Raw genomic sequence first — 14,546 nt, forward strand, 5'->3', positions numbered from 1 at the left:
ATAAACCAGTTAAGCTCATTAATATATACACTTAAAGTATATACATCTTATTGTATTTAAATTATACCACAACAAATTGATTAGAAAAAGACTCCTCAATGGTTGTATTAATAAGACTGATGCTTTCAAGTGACTAAATGCTTAGTCTTAAACTTGAGCCAGAAAGGACTTTATTGGTTCATATGACCAAATATATAAGTCATAGAACCAAACTATATATATAAGAAAGGCAGAAGGTAAGCCAACCTCAAATAAAACAAGAACCAGGAATTTAAATGCTGACAAGGCTCTTCATTTCTCCTTTCAGGAGTATCTCTATTTGCTGTCCTGGATTTCCCAAGCTGGCATAAACAATACAGCTGACATCTCCTGAACTTAAATTGTTACAGCTTCATGACCAGGAAAAATATCTTTCCTACTCATTCAAATTTGAAAAATCTGGAAAAGGACCTTGATTGGCTCAGCTTGGGCCATGTGGCCAGTTCTCGACCAATCACTGTGGCTAAGGATTTAGAATACTATGACTGGCTCAGATTGAGGTGATTCCTTAACCAAATACTCTCATGAGAAAGGCAAAGTTATACAAAGAGAAAAATGGGTATTTTTAGAATGCACATTAAAGTCAGAGGCAGGGGAAAGGAAATGTTTTCAAAGATAAAAATAGCACAAACAAGGTTGCTGAATCATTTAAAACTAAAAATCTACTTCTATTTATTTATCCCATAGTGAGCATTAAGGAAAAATATTTAAAATTCTCTAAATTAGTGTCCAACTGGGACAGCCAATTCATAATGTATTTATTTTCCATCTCTAAACTTCTTATCTACCAAGAATGTGAACATTTTAATTTGCCACAAGTTGGTCAGGTTTTTCTACACATGTTGTGAAGGAAGAGAACAATTATTCCTATAACTGTATAATTGCTTGGTTCAAATAAAGAGATGAACCAAGTCCCTTCTTACTTGCATATAGTAATATTGCTACACTGCTGGATTCCTTTTCATCAGCTGGGTTACATTCACTGCAGATGATACATCTGACTTTAGAGCAGGTGTTGCAGCAGGCCTGGCCCAAAGCATCCTGATGCTTATCATCTGGACAGTTTCCAGCCACAGATTGGACTTTGAGTTTTTGAGGAGATTGTCAGGGAGATTGATAGTGTGAGCCATATTGGAATTACCTATGATAAATGACACAATTTCCTCCACTCTTCTCAAAAGACAAGCTGTGAATCACAGGACTGTTCAGTTAAACTTGATGAGTATCTCCTTCCATGTGGAAGATGCCTAAAAACACATTTGCATCCAGACTGGGGTCAGTTAAACAAATCAGAGCACCTAAGCTTCACTGACTCACTATTGGGGTACGGAAACCAGCTAACTGAGTACAATCCAAGATTTGCAAACCTGAAGGATATTTGTGGTAAAATTTTTTTCTGTGATTTAATTTGACAACTGTTACCTCTTTCATGCTCATCACTGTCTCAGGTTTTATTAGTTAGCTTAGGCTAGGCTGCAGTAACAAAGTCTGAAGTCTCAGTAGTTCAATACAATAAAATTTCAGCGCTTAACTTATTTAACATCCCAATGATATTGGTGATGTGGGGAGGGGAGGGACAGTGGTAGAATCTGCAAGCAGTCATTCAGACACACAAGACTTTTCTATCTCAGTGCCTCCAAATTTAACAGGTCCCCAGAATCACTGTGGAAGAAGAAAATGATAGATTAAATTGGGGAAATTTTAATGGGACAGACCTAGGAATAATATCTATCAGTTATACCATATTCTTTGTGTAAAATGGTATTATATATACCTAAACTAACTGCAAGGGGGAAGAAAATGTAATTTAGCTGTATGCCAAGAAAAAAAGAAGGAAAAGGAAATGGATATTGGTTCTTATTAGCAATCTTTGCCACGGAGGTACTACAGGAATACAAATGAGAAAACAGCAAGCCAACTGAAAATTAAAATCTCCTAGAATGACGTCATTGATTTTTCATCCACAAAGAAGTTTGATGCTTCAATTTGTTTCTTTTCTGCTAGTGGATAAAGTTCCCTTCTAGAATGGGTAAGACTATTTCTCAAACCACAAAGGAAAAATATATTAAAATCTCTAAAATTCAATATTACCAGCTCAACTACCATAGAGAACAATTAAGTAATTTGCCACCGTTAAGTATTCTTAAGCTAGAAGGCAAGTAAAATGCAGTTAATAGATTTGTCAAGCAAGAAAGGGTTCATTATAAAATTTTCAGTACATTCGAGAAAAGAAACCAGTAATACCATCCATTAACTATTTTCTGGCTATCTTGGTGGGGTTATAGATAATCCTGTTTTCTCTTAGGTCATTCATTATAAATTGTTTTTCTTAGTGAAATTTCACTAAGAAATTGTCCTCTGCCCCCTCAACCGTCTGAAATTTAGAAGCGTAAGTGATCTTTTTATGGCCAAGTGCAGTGGGAAGCTGGGAAAGCAGCTTACTCCTACTACTGCTTCTGGAATGTCAGAGGAGGCATTTGTCATGATTGTTGGGGCTTCAGTAGGAAGGGCAGTAATGTTCATGCTGGCCCTGACTTTTCCCACCATAGTTTTCCATGACTAAGGATGTGAATTGTTGTACCACATCATCTAACCTTATAGCAATATACTTTTCCTGGCCATATTGATGGGTTTATAGATAATCCTGCTTTCTCTTAGTTCATTCATGATAATTTTTAAGTGAAATTTTACTAGGAAAAAGAAGGAAGAGGGAATAAGAGACATACTAAAGAGAAATAACATTTGAGGGAAAGCAAATATATATATATCTCAATGCTCCTGCAGACTTAGATTTGTTATACACATTCAATCCACAGCTAGAAAAATATAATATAGTATTATGCCATATTTGCTAAGTGCCTGCTTTTCACCAGGCATTATTCTAAATATGTGTCTAATGTATACTTGACACCACTAGGCCACAAGGTCTCCTCTGTATTGCAGAAGTGAAGCTGGGAAATTTGTTTCCCAGAATCCTCCTTTTGCAAGATTTCTGGTTCAAGTTTGCAAACAATAGAAAACTGAAGGCAATTAGGAAGATTGAAGTAAAGAAGTTCTTATTCTCCAGAGGCAGTTTCAGCCAAACTTTCGGGTCTTCTGGTGAGCCCTTGAAAGTCACCTGCATTGCTGCTGCAGACAGAGAAAACTGATGAAAAATCCTCAAAGAGTCTTAAGAATTGCAGCAATTTCCCTGAGAACTTCCTTCAGAACCATGTATTTTGATACTTTAGTCTAAGATCCCCAATGATAGCTTCCCTGACCTTAGAGGCAGTTTCCTTGACTTATAATGGGGGCTTGTGGGCCAATAGCCTTGAAAGCCTCTACTTTGATAGTAAAACCTTTATATCTGGGATACGTATGATGACTTCTGTTTTACTGATCCCATCCGACTGATACAAATAATTAAAACCACCTTGTAAAATAGACATACAAGCACATCACCTTTATTTTTTCAGATGAAATAAAAGCTTAAAGGATGTAAATATCCTGTCAAGGGTTGCATGATCAGAATTCAAACCAAGTATGTTGACTCCAGAGATCATGTTCTTCATTCTAATGCTATACTCTGTCAAGTCAGTACCAATGAGGGACAGAAACCACTTTATAATAGAGCAATAACTCAATAATTTCCAATGTGCATCTTCCTAATCAGGCACTATGCTTCTCCTATTTTTTCTGAAAATAAAGCAAAACAAAACAAAATAAAACAAAAAAACCCTTCCCTTGAGTTTCTCTCCTACAGTATCAATACAAACAGTTTGAATTAATTTCTTTACCATGGCTACAATCCACCAAATTTATTGGTAACTATTGAACTTTCTAGGTTTATGGACTTGCTCTCTATCACCTTGCACTGTTGGATGCTCAAGCATGGTAGTTTCTGCTCAGCTGGTGGTTACAACTCTGTACACACACACACACACACACACGTCATTTTTTTTTCAATAATTCTTTATCATAGAAAATTAAAATGTGATTAGCAATTGCACATGATGACATTGCAAAAGAACTTGGAATATTTTCACCAGTGGAAGAAATGGTTCAAAAGTCAAAAAGAGAAAAAGAAAAAAAAATCTTATGATGCAAAGTAATCAGGATAAAAAAAACCAGGGTTCTCAGCTTAGAAAAGGTATTAATATTTGGGGAGTCTCTTTAAACTACAGTTTCTTAAGAGAATTCATCTCTAATTTTCTACTTACTTGCAGAATGAAAAATAAAGCATATGTGCAAACCTGAATTGTGTGCAAGAAAACCTGATTCATCACAAGTCTGCGATCATGTATTTGGGTATATAATCTATAATAACACATTTAACTTTGTCTGCTTACTAAATCTCTTAGAAGAAATAAACACATGACTGAAAAACTCTTTTCTCTGAGTCTCATAATTAAAACCAAGTTATAATTTTAAATTCTAAAAAAATTGTACTTTAAATGTTTTGAATAATAGCTTCTAGTATTCTTATGACAAACCCCAATTAAAGACAAGGTAAAATCTTCATTCCAGATGAGATAAAGAGATAATCAGTTATTCCAATTTCTTTCCTTGTGCTTTTCAATATTTTTCCTTGAATTTTCATAGGGGTCTTCATTAATATCCTCATTTAAGAAAAATGAGGACATTGAAACAATACAAATTTACTCAGAATCATCGAGAAATCTAGAATGGAAGCATATCCAGTTTCATTCCTCTTTCCCCACCGATAAAACCACAGGAATTCTGAGCTTACAGGATATAGCCATACACAAGGGTAAAAACTTTGCCATAAACTTAGACAGAAAAATAGAAATATTTACTTATTCACAAGTTTATCTGTTGTTCTCTGTATATAATCACGTATTCAATATTTTCCAGCTCTTTCCAACAATATACTTAAGGTGGCAACTGGGCTAACATCACTCCATTAAAGTCCTGGATGGGCTGATGTTAATTCCATCCCATGTTCATTAGATCATACCGTTATCACCTTGTCCTAAAATTGATTCTGATGGCAAATGTTTTAAGGCATTTGTAATGTGAATGCAAAACTTCAGATGTTAGCGTTTAGTTGTTAAACTTGAAGTAGGGCTCCCACGCCCTCGCATACAGGGAGGGTTGTTGCTAGCCCATACTGTGCCTTTGGGAGAATAAGAAGAAGACCTCCTCTCTAGCGGAAGGCAGCCCTGTAGCTGCACGCCTTGGCAGGCAGTCAAAGCCATGGTGAAAGTAAGAAAAATATGTCCCTTGTTCCCAGCAGATGCAGGCCCATATCAAGCACGTGGCTTGGCAAGCAGAGTATGAGCTGTGTTGCAGCTCCCATTGGCTCCCTGCATGGAATAGTTGCACAAGGTGTAAACAGCACAACTATAAGCAGTGGTTTTGAGTAAGCACCCTCTCTTACTACCAAAGTCAGTAACCAGAGTATCCCCCTAAACAGCCTCACATCCCCACTCTAGACCCCAGACCTTCTGACTCTGCATCACAAAGCATTCAATGTCTCTTCCTTAAAAGAATAAAATCAGTTGTTAACTTTAATTATTGCCTTGTAAAATATCAATACTTATTCGTAATATTTTCAATTTTCAATTAGCTTATCTTATAAATCAGAGAGCAATTCCATTGCAAATAAATAACTTTTACCCTTACCTGTGCCCTTTGATTCTGATCAGGAATTTATTGATTGATTGATTCAATTAGTTAGCTCATCTCTCGTCATCTCTCTACCTAGTTTCCTTAGATAATTATTCCAGGTATTATCTACTTTCAGTTTACTCTCAAACCCAAACTCTTCCATCCTTGTCACTGTGAGTTGCCTCATATTTTGCTTAAATGAGACAATAGTACAATCATATACGAATCAATTTTGTTCTCTTTTAATTAAGAATACCTCTACATTACTAGTGTTTTATGCATTCCTTTTCTTTCTGTGTTAAAATTTTTGAAGTTGACATTTGAAGACTGAACCTCAGTGTTTACTGTTTGAACACAATTGTATTTAAGTGCTCATATATGCCAGGTCCTGTGCTATGTGATGGGAAATGTTGGTGAAAGGTTTTGACAGGCTCCTTCAGGAGTATACAGTTTGATGGGGAAGTAGACAAGTCCCAGGCAACTAATGATAATATCAGTACAATGCGAAAACTGCTCTGACAGAAGGTATGGGATGTTGTGGAAGGACAAATCATAAGTATCCACACCAGATTTGGTGAATCAGGAGACTCTTTAGAGAAAGTGTTGGGACTTGCCTAGCAGTCCAGTGGTTAGGACTCCACACTCCCAATGCAGGGGATGTGGGTTCCATCCCTGATTGGGGAACTAAGATCCCACAGGCCACACGCACAGCTGAGCAAAAAAAAAAAGCATTATAGGAAAGTGTTGATCTCTGAAGGATGGGGAGGAGTTGGCTAGGCAGAGGGGATGGAGGAAGAAGAGTAGGTTGGAGATTCCTAAGGAAGGGAAAAATATGTATAAAGACCTGGATAATTGTGATTATCTCTGGATATAATTCTACAACTGAGAGATTCATAGAGCTAAAGCGAGTTCAGTATAATTGCAGTATGGAATACCATGGAGGAATAGTAAAAGAAGAGAAATTAGAAGTAAACAGGGGTAGATGGCTCAAGGTCTTGCAAGTTATGTTTTTTTACTTTTAGGTTTTTACTTCACAACTTGATTTCAAAATTATAATTTTTCATTGTTCATTTAGCAAATATTTTTCAATCATACTATGTGCAGATTCTACTATGCATTAGACATTTAAGATATCGATACATTTACCATACGGTAGACTTTGAAGATTCATTAGTGAACAACAGAGCAAAAATCCCTGCATTGGTGGAATGTATATTTAAGAAGAAAGCAGTATGTCTTAGAAATAAGTAAATTATATAGAATGATAGAAGCATGGCAAAAAGAAAAAAGTAGAATAGAGGCAGGGGATTGCGAGAGGCTGGGAGCTGCATTTTATGCACAGTGGTGTGGGTGGACTTCATTGAGTGTCTCTTCCCTCCCTTTCCGTCCTCCCTAATTTAGTTGAGAGCGTCATTGCCCACACTGACAGTCAAATTGAAATGCATAGGCTGGTAAAGCCTTTGAGATCTTTTCCCTCTTTTGTATTCCACCGCCCTAAACCACAGCCTACTTACCTCTCATTCAGATTATTCAACAAACTCCTACAGTTTCTTCTTCTTTATGCTTTCTTGATTATAAATTCTTCTTCACCCTTAATCAGAGTTTTCACTACAAATGACAAATGTAGACTTGCCACTCCTTTGTTCAAAAACCTCTGCCACTTCTGTATTGTCTGCAGATGAACATCCTGACACTAAGTATGGCATTCAAAGTCCCTCCAGTCTGCCATCTGGCTAGCTGTAGGACCTCATTTTCTAAAATTTTTGTTGTGTAGGTTGTGATTTAAGCCCACCAGACTAATAAAGCTCTAAACAAAGCATCGACTTTGTCTTCTTTTGGATCTTGTTCCATAATGTTCGTGATTGATGACTCCATCTTTCTCCTCACCATAGTTTCCGCTGTTAAATTCTCATCTATCTCTAAGGCCAGCTGAAATTCCCCTTCGTTAGGGAAGAGTTTCCTGCTTCCTCCCGGTCATTCCAAATAAGTGTTCCATTTTATGTTCTCCCATGGGATTTTGTTTAATCCTCTTTTTTGGCATCCAGGTTTTGTATTTGCATTCTGAAAAATTCTGTCCGTGATTATTACAGACAGAAGACATGAGAGATATCGGACTGTAAGCATCCTCAGGACAGGAACCGTCCTGTTACTCTTTGCCCCATGCTACCCTGCTTTTTACCTGGTTCAATATTTTCTACTTTGAGTGAAGGCTAAATAAGTGTTGGATTTATATTATTTTCTTAAACTCTAGTTTAGAAAGGAAGAGGTTTTTTTTTTTATGGAGGTCAATGTATTAGCAATCTTATTCATAGAATTGACATGATGGGTAAGAGCATTTTTAACAAGCATCTTTTAATAATTATAAATGCCAGATTTCATCAGAAGCCTAGAGCAAGTATTATCACTGTGAGACAAACTAAATGCTACATGTGTCAATATTTACACAAGCAGATTACAACAGTGTGGTCTCATCAGTTCAGCTATTGTGTCTTGTAAGCTTAACTAAATTTTAAACTCTGTAAGGAACTGCATTTTCCCATGAAGTTATTAAAAGGTAGATTTCTTTTAATTAAACTCATTTGCATGACTAAATTAGATTTAATTACTCTCATTCATTTCACTAATACCTTTCTTTGATTGGAGAAGGAGAACTTTTATAATTGATTAAAATAGGATGCTCTGGCCTTCTCTGTTGATCCTGGAGAATAGTTCTCATTTATGCTTTTAAACGACCAGTGGAACAGAGATTTCTTTGATCTAGTTCTACTACAAACACCCTCCTTGAACCTGCGGTGGCCAGGTGGCCACACAATCACGCTGCTCCTCAGTTTCTCCATCAAATATGCACTGTAGTACCAAATGCAATGGTATCTGTTTCGGCCTCCAATGCAAAGACAAATGGTGCTTTTGATGTGAAAGTGCTTGAAACATTTGTATACGTTCTAAACTATGAATATTGGTAAAATTATTAATATCAGCAGTTACAGCTTTTCCTTTAAATTTTGCCTAAAAATGAAATTCCTCATTACCTTTTGGGTAGTAGTCATTGTTTTCATAATCTCAGATTATTGAATACTATCACATTCATTGATTCACTTATGCCTGCATGCATTCACTCAATGCAAATTTGTTTTCATACAATATTCCAGACGTGATTATCCTTGGATATAATTCAACAAACCCATAAGAAGTCCAACAACTCTAATAAAGCATGTTCCTCCCTCAGGAGTTCAGACATGAGAGAGAGACCAGTAATGTACAAAAAATGCATTTCAATAAGCACGGTAATAAAATCACATACAAGGTTCATGGTTGAAAAGGGGAGATTTTCAACTCAGCCTGGAGGTATTTAAAATAGCTCTAGTGAGATAAATTTTAAAAGATGGGAAAGGAAGGTTATTCTAGGACAAAGGAATTCTGTGTTCAAAGATATCAAGCAAAAATAGAATGACACATTTGGAAAACTCTAGCGTAGTTTGGCTTACGTTTTGGATTTGAGTGCGAAGTGAGAGAGAACAAGTTTGGAGAAAAATTCATCCGGTGGATGAGTTGGCTTAAAGCAGATGAGTAAAATAACTATATTTACCATATTTATGTATTAGAAAGATAATGAGGTAGCAATATGGAAAATAGATTAGAGGGAGGTAAGCCCAGTTAGGAGGTTCTTTAGTTTAAAAATAATATATTTCTGGGACTTCCCTGGTGGCACAGTGGTTAAGAATCCACCTGCCAATGCAGGGGACACAGGTTCGATCCCTGGTCTGGGAAGATCCCACATGCCGTGGAGCAACTAAGCCCCTGAGCCACAACTACTGAGCCTGCGCTCTAGATCCTGCGAGCTACAACTACTGAGCCCATGTGCCACAACTACTGAAGCTCACGCGCTCTAGAGCCCATGCTCCGCAACAAGAGAAGCCACGGCAATGAGAAGCCCGCGCACCATAACGAAGAGTAGCCCCTGCTCACCACAACTAAAGAAAGCCCATGCGTAGCAATGAAGACCCAAAACAGCCAAGAAAAATAAAATAAAATAAAATAAAATAAATAAAAATAATATATTTCTGAAATGACGTAATAGCAATATATTTGGAGAAGAAAAAACAAATATAAATATATTTCATGGGTTTTTACAAGATAGAACTGAAAAGCAGAAGTTTAAAATTTTCTATGTTTCCACTTTGGATGATTTTTTAGGTAGTGGTGGCATTACTGAAAACAATAAAAGAAACATTTTGGGGTAGGAGTATAAGGAATCCTGATTTAAGTTTGGGGCATGTGATTTTGAAATACCTATATTCATGAAGACAAATATATTTGTCTGGATCTTAGAATAGTGATACAGAAGCAAGATATAGATTTGGGAGTTCAAATAGAGGTTTTCTGTTTGTTTGTTTGTCTGTTTGCTTTAAATCTGTTCTTTACTTCCTTTTGTGAACATATCCCTTTCCTACGTTACTGATTCTGGTTTGACTATCGGTCAAGGGCATTTGCCTCCCTTCTCAGGGTTGAGTGTACGTGACCCAAGCCAAGCCAACCAGAAAACAAAACTAAGTACTGGTAAGGATGCTGGGGGAGAGGGACTAGTGTTCTTTTCAGCAGGATCATTAGCTGTAAGAACAAGCAAGTCCAGAGTAATTAAATAGCCAGCTTTGTCCTCATACAGGTAAAGTCTGCAAACAAAGCCAATACAGAAGGAAAAAAAGGTAACAGATTAAGAAAGACAGAGGTTTGCTTATATTTTTGAACCACTGGGTCCAGCCAAGCCTTTAGGTAACCTTCCCCTGAATGTTTTAGTCATGTGAGCCAATAAATTTGGAGTTTTATGCCTTATGCTTGTTTATGTTTTATTTCTGTGATTTGTATCCAAAAGAGTCTTAACTAATTCAGGGGTTTTCACCAAGAGAGTCATAATTCACACTGTGGGAATGAGTGCCCTAGCTCAGATCAGAGCACAGCAAGTGAGAAGAGAAAAAGATCAAGGTAGTGTAATCAGGAGGAACATGAAAATTAAAAGGTAGATGGAGGGGAAGAATCCCATACAGAAAGCTGGGAAAGATCAATTAAGAGGCCAAGAAGAGAGTAGTATAACAGAAGCCAAGGAAGCAAAGCCAGTGTCAAGAATAACGCAACAGGGAGAGGTAAGGTCACATTAAATAGGACAAGACAGATCAACATGTGTGTAGGATTCAGCAATCTAAAGGTTTTAGAGGACTTTGTCTGAATTGTCTCAGTAGAGTGGTAAGTGCAAGACAGATGGAATAGACATGTGAAAGTGAAGTCAGCGAACTGGATTTATCTTCCAAAAAGATTGTCTGTAAAGGGGAGTGAGAAACTGAACCATCTACATGGGAACACGGGCTAGAAAGAGGGTTTCTTTTTAAGTCGGGAGAGATGGCACCTCTGCATATGCTAAGAGAAAACACTATTTTCTCCTGTTCCCTATTGTTTAAATACAGTACTTTTTTACTGTAGTAGGAGACTTATGGAGGTTGAACACACATAAAATGCCAGGTAGATAAGAACGGTTGATAAATACGAATTAGAGGTGTGTTGGTCTCTTTCATTCACTTATTTAAGTCCTAGAGGTTCCCATATTTTGATACTTCATTTTTCTTTCATGCTAAAAAGTAGAATAGCTTGTTTTTCACCATACATACTATGCCGTGGCAAGGCATATTTTCTCTCTTCCATCCATAACAGAAGTAGGAGCTAATGGCTGACTCATTCATACATATTTAAAACAATACAGTTTATTTGAAAAACTGTTTTATTACTGAACAGAACTGTATTTCCAGCAGAAGGTTGTCATGACCCATTTTAATATATCTGTCTTAGCTTGAGTTAATTTGATTTATTTCAATACTAAGCTCAAAGCTTTGCATTAGTTGGTGACAGTTCTACTGATTAGATGTCATTTTTTTCACCCTTTTATTACAGTGTTCAAGTTACATCTAATGAGCCACTTGGACATGTATTTACCTGTCAGTTTCATCTTTTTCTAAAGACAATGACAACAAATATGGAAAAGAAAATTCATAAGGGAAAGCGCAACACTGCTTCTTAAGTATTCAGTTTTTAATAAGTGGCCTATTATTCATTAAAAATAGAAAGAGCCTCAAACCTTGCTTGAAATAACAATGTTCTAAGAGGCTTTTCTGACTCTGACTAGGAAGCACGTGGAGGTGGGCACCTTCCCTTCCATCTGCATTTGGGTATTAGGCTTGGGGGTATACAGTCATAAAAGGGAATGTGTCATGAAAAGAAATGGAAACAAACAAATCACAATACCAAAAGGAAGAAAAAAAATCCCTCAAACCACACTTTCACAGTCCTCTATTTATACTAGCACATTCTGGGAAAATCACTCAAAAACCTGTTACTAATCATTTAAACCTTAGGCTGTCGACACTTTTCTGCTTTGCTAGCCAAATAGTCATGTGCAGCAGCCAGAGGGTTAAAGAGCCAGATTTCCTGTCCCATGCTGTAGCTTTGTGTGAGCAATATGGAGGACCTCATCATCACCGCAGAGGTTCCTGTTGAACATGAAGGGGTCTATCCAGGCAAAAATATGTGCAGCCTTCTGGGCCAGATTTGCTCCGGAAGGGCTTCTAAAGTTGGCTGTGCAGTGGGCTAGGCTGTCCAGACCTGCTGTTCTACAAAGGCCAAGATTCTCCCTCTGTGTGCCTAGATCTCCAGCCAGCAGACCATACACAGCCTGCTTCGCCTGGGTCCAGACACACTCCAGATCTATGAGAAAGTCTTTGTGTTGTTTTTGGAAATACAATATTCAATCTAATATAAATTAGATGATTTGGATTTGGATAGACCCAAACCGTAAACGTTTCAATTTTCGCATAGAAATAAAATAAATGAAACAGAACACAGAATTAGTCCTAAGATTTAGACTGTAGAAGACAACACAATTTTCTATTTCTTGACTTAAAAAAAACTTACAGTCCGTCAACTGTACAACAAATTATGTCTCCAGTGGCCTAGGTGCAGTAATTTAATTGTATTATTTTAATGGAAGATTTTTGATATGCTGATTGTTAAGTGCTGTATTCAATTTCTTTAATAAATATGTTAGGAGGGTTCCATGGCAAGGGAATGAGAAAATAACCCTCCTGAGATCTCAGTCAACCACACCTGTTGTACTTTGTGATCTAGAGTGCAGAATTCTTGATTTTAATTTTCTTTACCTCTGTTCATTTGACTCATTGTCATCCATGCTTGATTAACAAAATAAGGACAAAAATACTGAAAGTGGTAATATCTTGTGGACAGTTATTAGTATTTTCACTCCATTAAAAAAAATCAAACTTCAAATTCTGTTTGTTGAGAAATCTGCCCACACTATTTCCTTCTATAAAGTTCCCCAGTGAAAGTCCAGATTTTGAAAATCTAGTCTCTGACAGAACAAAAGGAACAGAAACCTATAAAAACAAGCAAGAGAAAAAGCTCAAGGTTTGTTTCACACACCACCTATGCCTGAGGATGGTTCTCTTCAATACCCATTGTGGTTCAGTCACCGTGACAAGAAATTTGAAAATAAGCTTTGCAGGTAAAAACAAAACCAGTGAAACATTTGATTCATCTTCGCCAGCTGAACATCGTACCTTGTTTGCTCAGAAATCTGACTGAATTAGATCAATATGTGTCACTGAGTCTCTTGCTGTCATACTCAATGCTCAGTCATCTAGTGGAGACGAAATCTGACCCAGGATTAATATAAACTACTGTGGGTCCTTGGAGTCAGACTCAAAAACTTAGATTCCATCATGCCCTCAATTTTCAAATGTGTTTCCTGTGAAGAAAGGAGTACTGTTTAAAATGTTTGATAATCTGACAAGGCCATAAGGCTTAATGGAATTGATGATTACACACAGATGGACGATTAACTCTCGAGGTTTAACGTTGGAAAAAAAAAAAGTAACTGTGCTGGATTGCTACTTAATGGAATTACACTGCCCATATGGAAAAGAACTATACCCTAAATATACCCAGAATGATGGAACAGGTGGCAGAATCTGGGCAAGACTGCTTGGAATGCACAAAAGCATTCTGAACTTGTAACTGCCAGAAAAGATTTCTGAAGGAAAAAAAAAAGAGGGGGATCTTTGAAACCATGTTAACTTTCCTACATTTTGGAAATGTAAATTGCAAAAATAATTAGAAAACTGAACCCCAAAGTATAATTATTCCAGTAGTAATGTTTTTTAACATTATCTTTTGGAAACCTGCAAACTATGCTGTTTGTGACTGAGGTAAATGTTGATGTATGGATTATTAATTAGGTCCAACATAAACTCAGTGAGGGCAGAAACCATATCTGCCTTGATAACAGCTATATCCTCCAGAAGATACAATTGGGAGAATGAGATTAAAACTATTAACTAAAGGAAGGATTAAGCGTAATTTCTAGATTTCATATTCTTTAATAATGATTTACGTCCCCAACTTCATGGATAAACAAGAACTGCATATGGGAAAATGATGGCGGGATATGAACACTAGTAAGCATTTACACGTAAATAAGCAAATGATAAGGTAGCATAATTCCAATTAAGAAACAATTGCTGAAAGAAGGTGACTTATTTGTGATTTTTTGCTCCAACTCAGGAGGGGATTTATTTTAAATATTAATAAACTTTCAAATAACAGAAGGCTCTGTCTTCTGGGCATACAGGGTGTGGGGATAGAATGTGGAAGGCCTTCGTAGTGATAAACTTAGTAGGTAATCTGCACTGAGTACTTACTCTGTGCCAAGAATGAACTGCTTTATGTACATCAGTTTACTTAATTCTTAATATGACCCTTTAAGTTATTTCCCATTTTACAGATGAGGAATCTGACTGAAGGGCATTAGGTAGGCTTCCCAAGGTCACAGAACTAGTAGT

This window comes from Balaenoptera acutorostrata, chromosome 5, assembly GCF_949987535.1.
Source record: "Balaenoptera acutorostrata chromosome 5, mBalAcu1.1, whole genome shotgun sequence".
Classification (NCBI taxonomy): Eukaryota; Metazoa; Chordata; class Mammalia; order Artiodactyla; family Balaenopteridae; genus Balaenoptera; species Balaenoptera acutorostrata.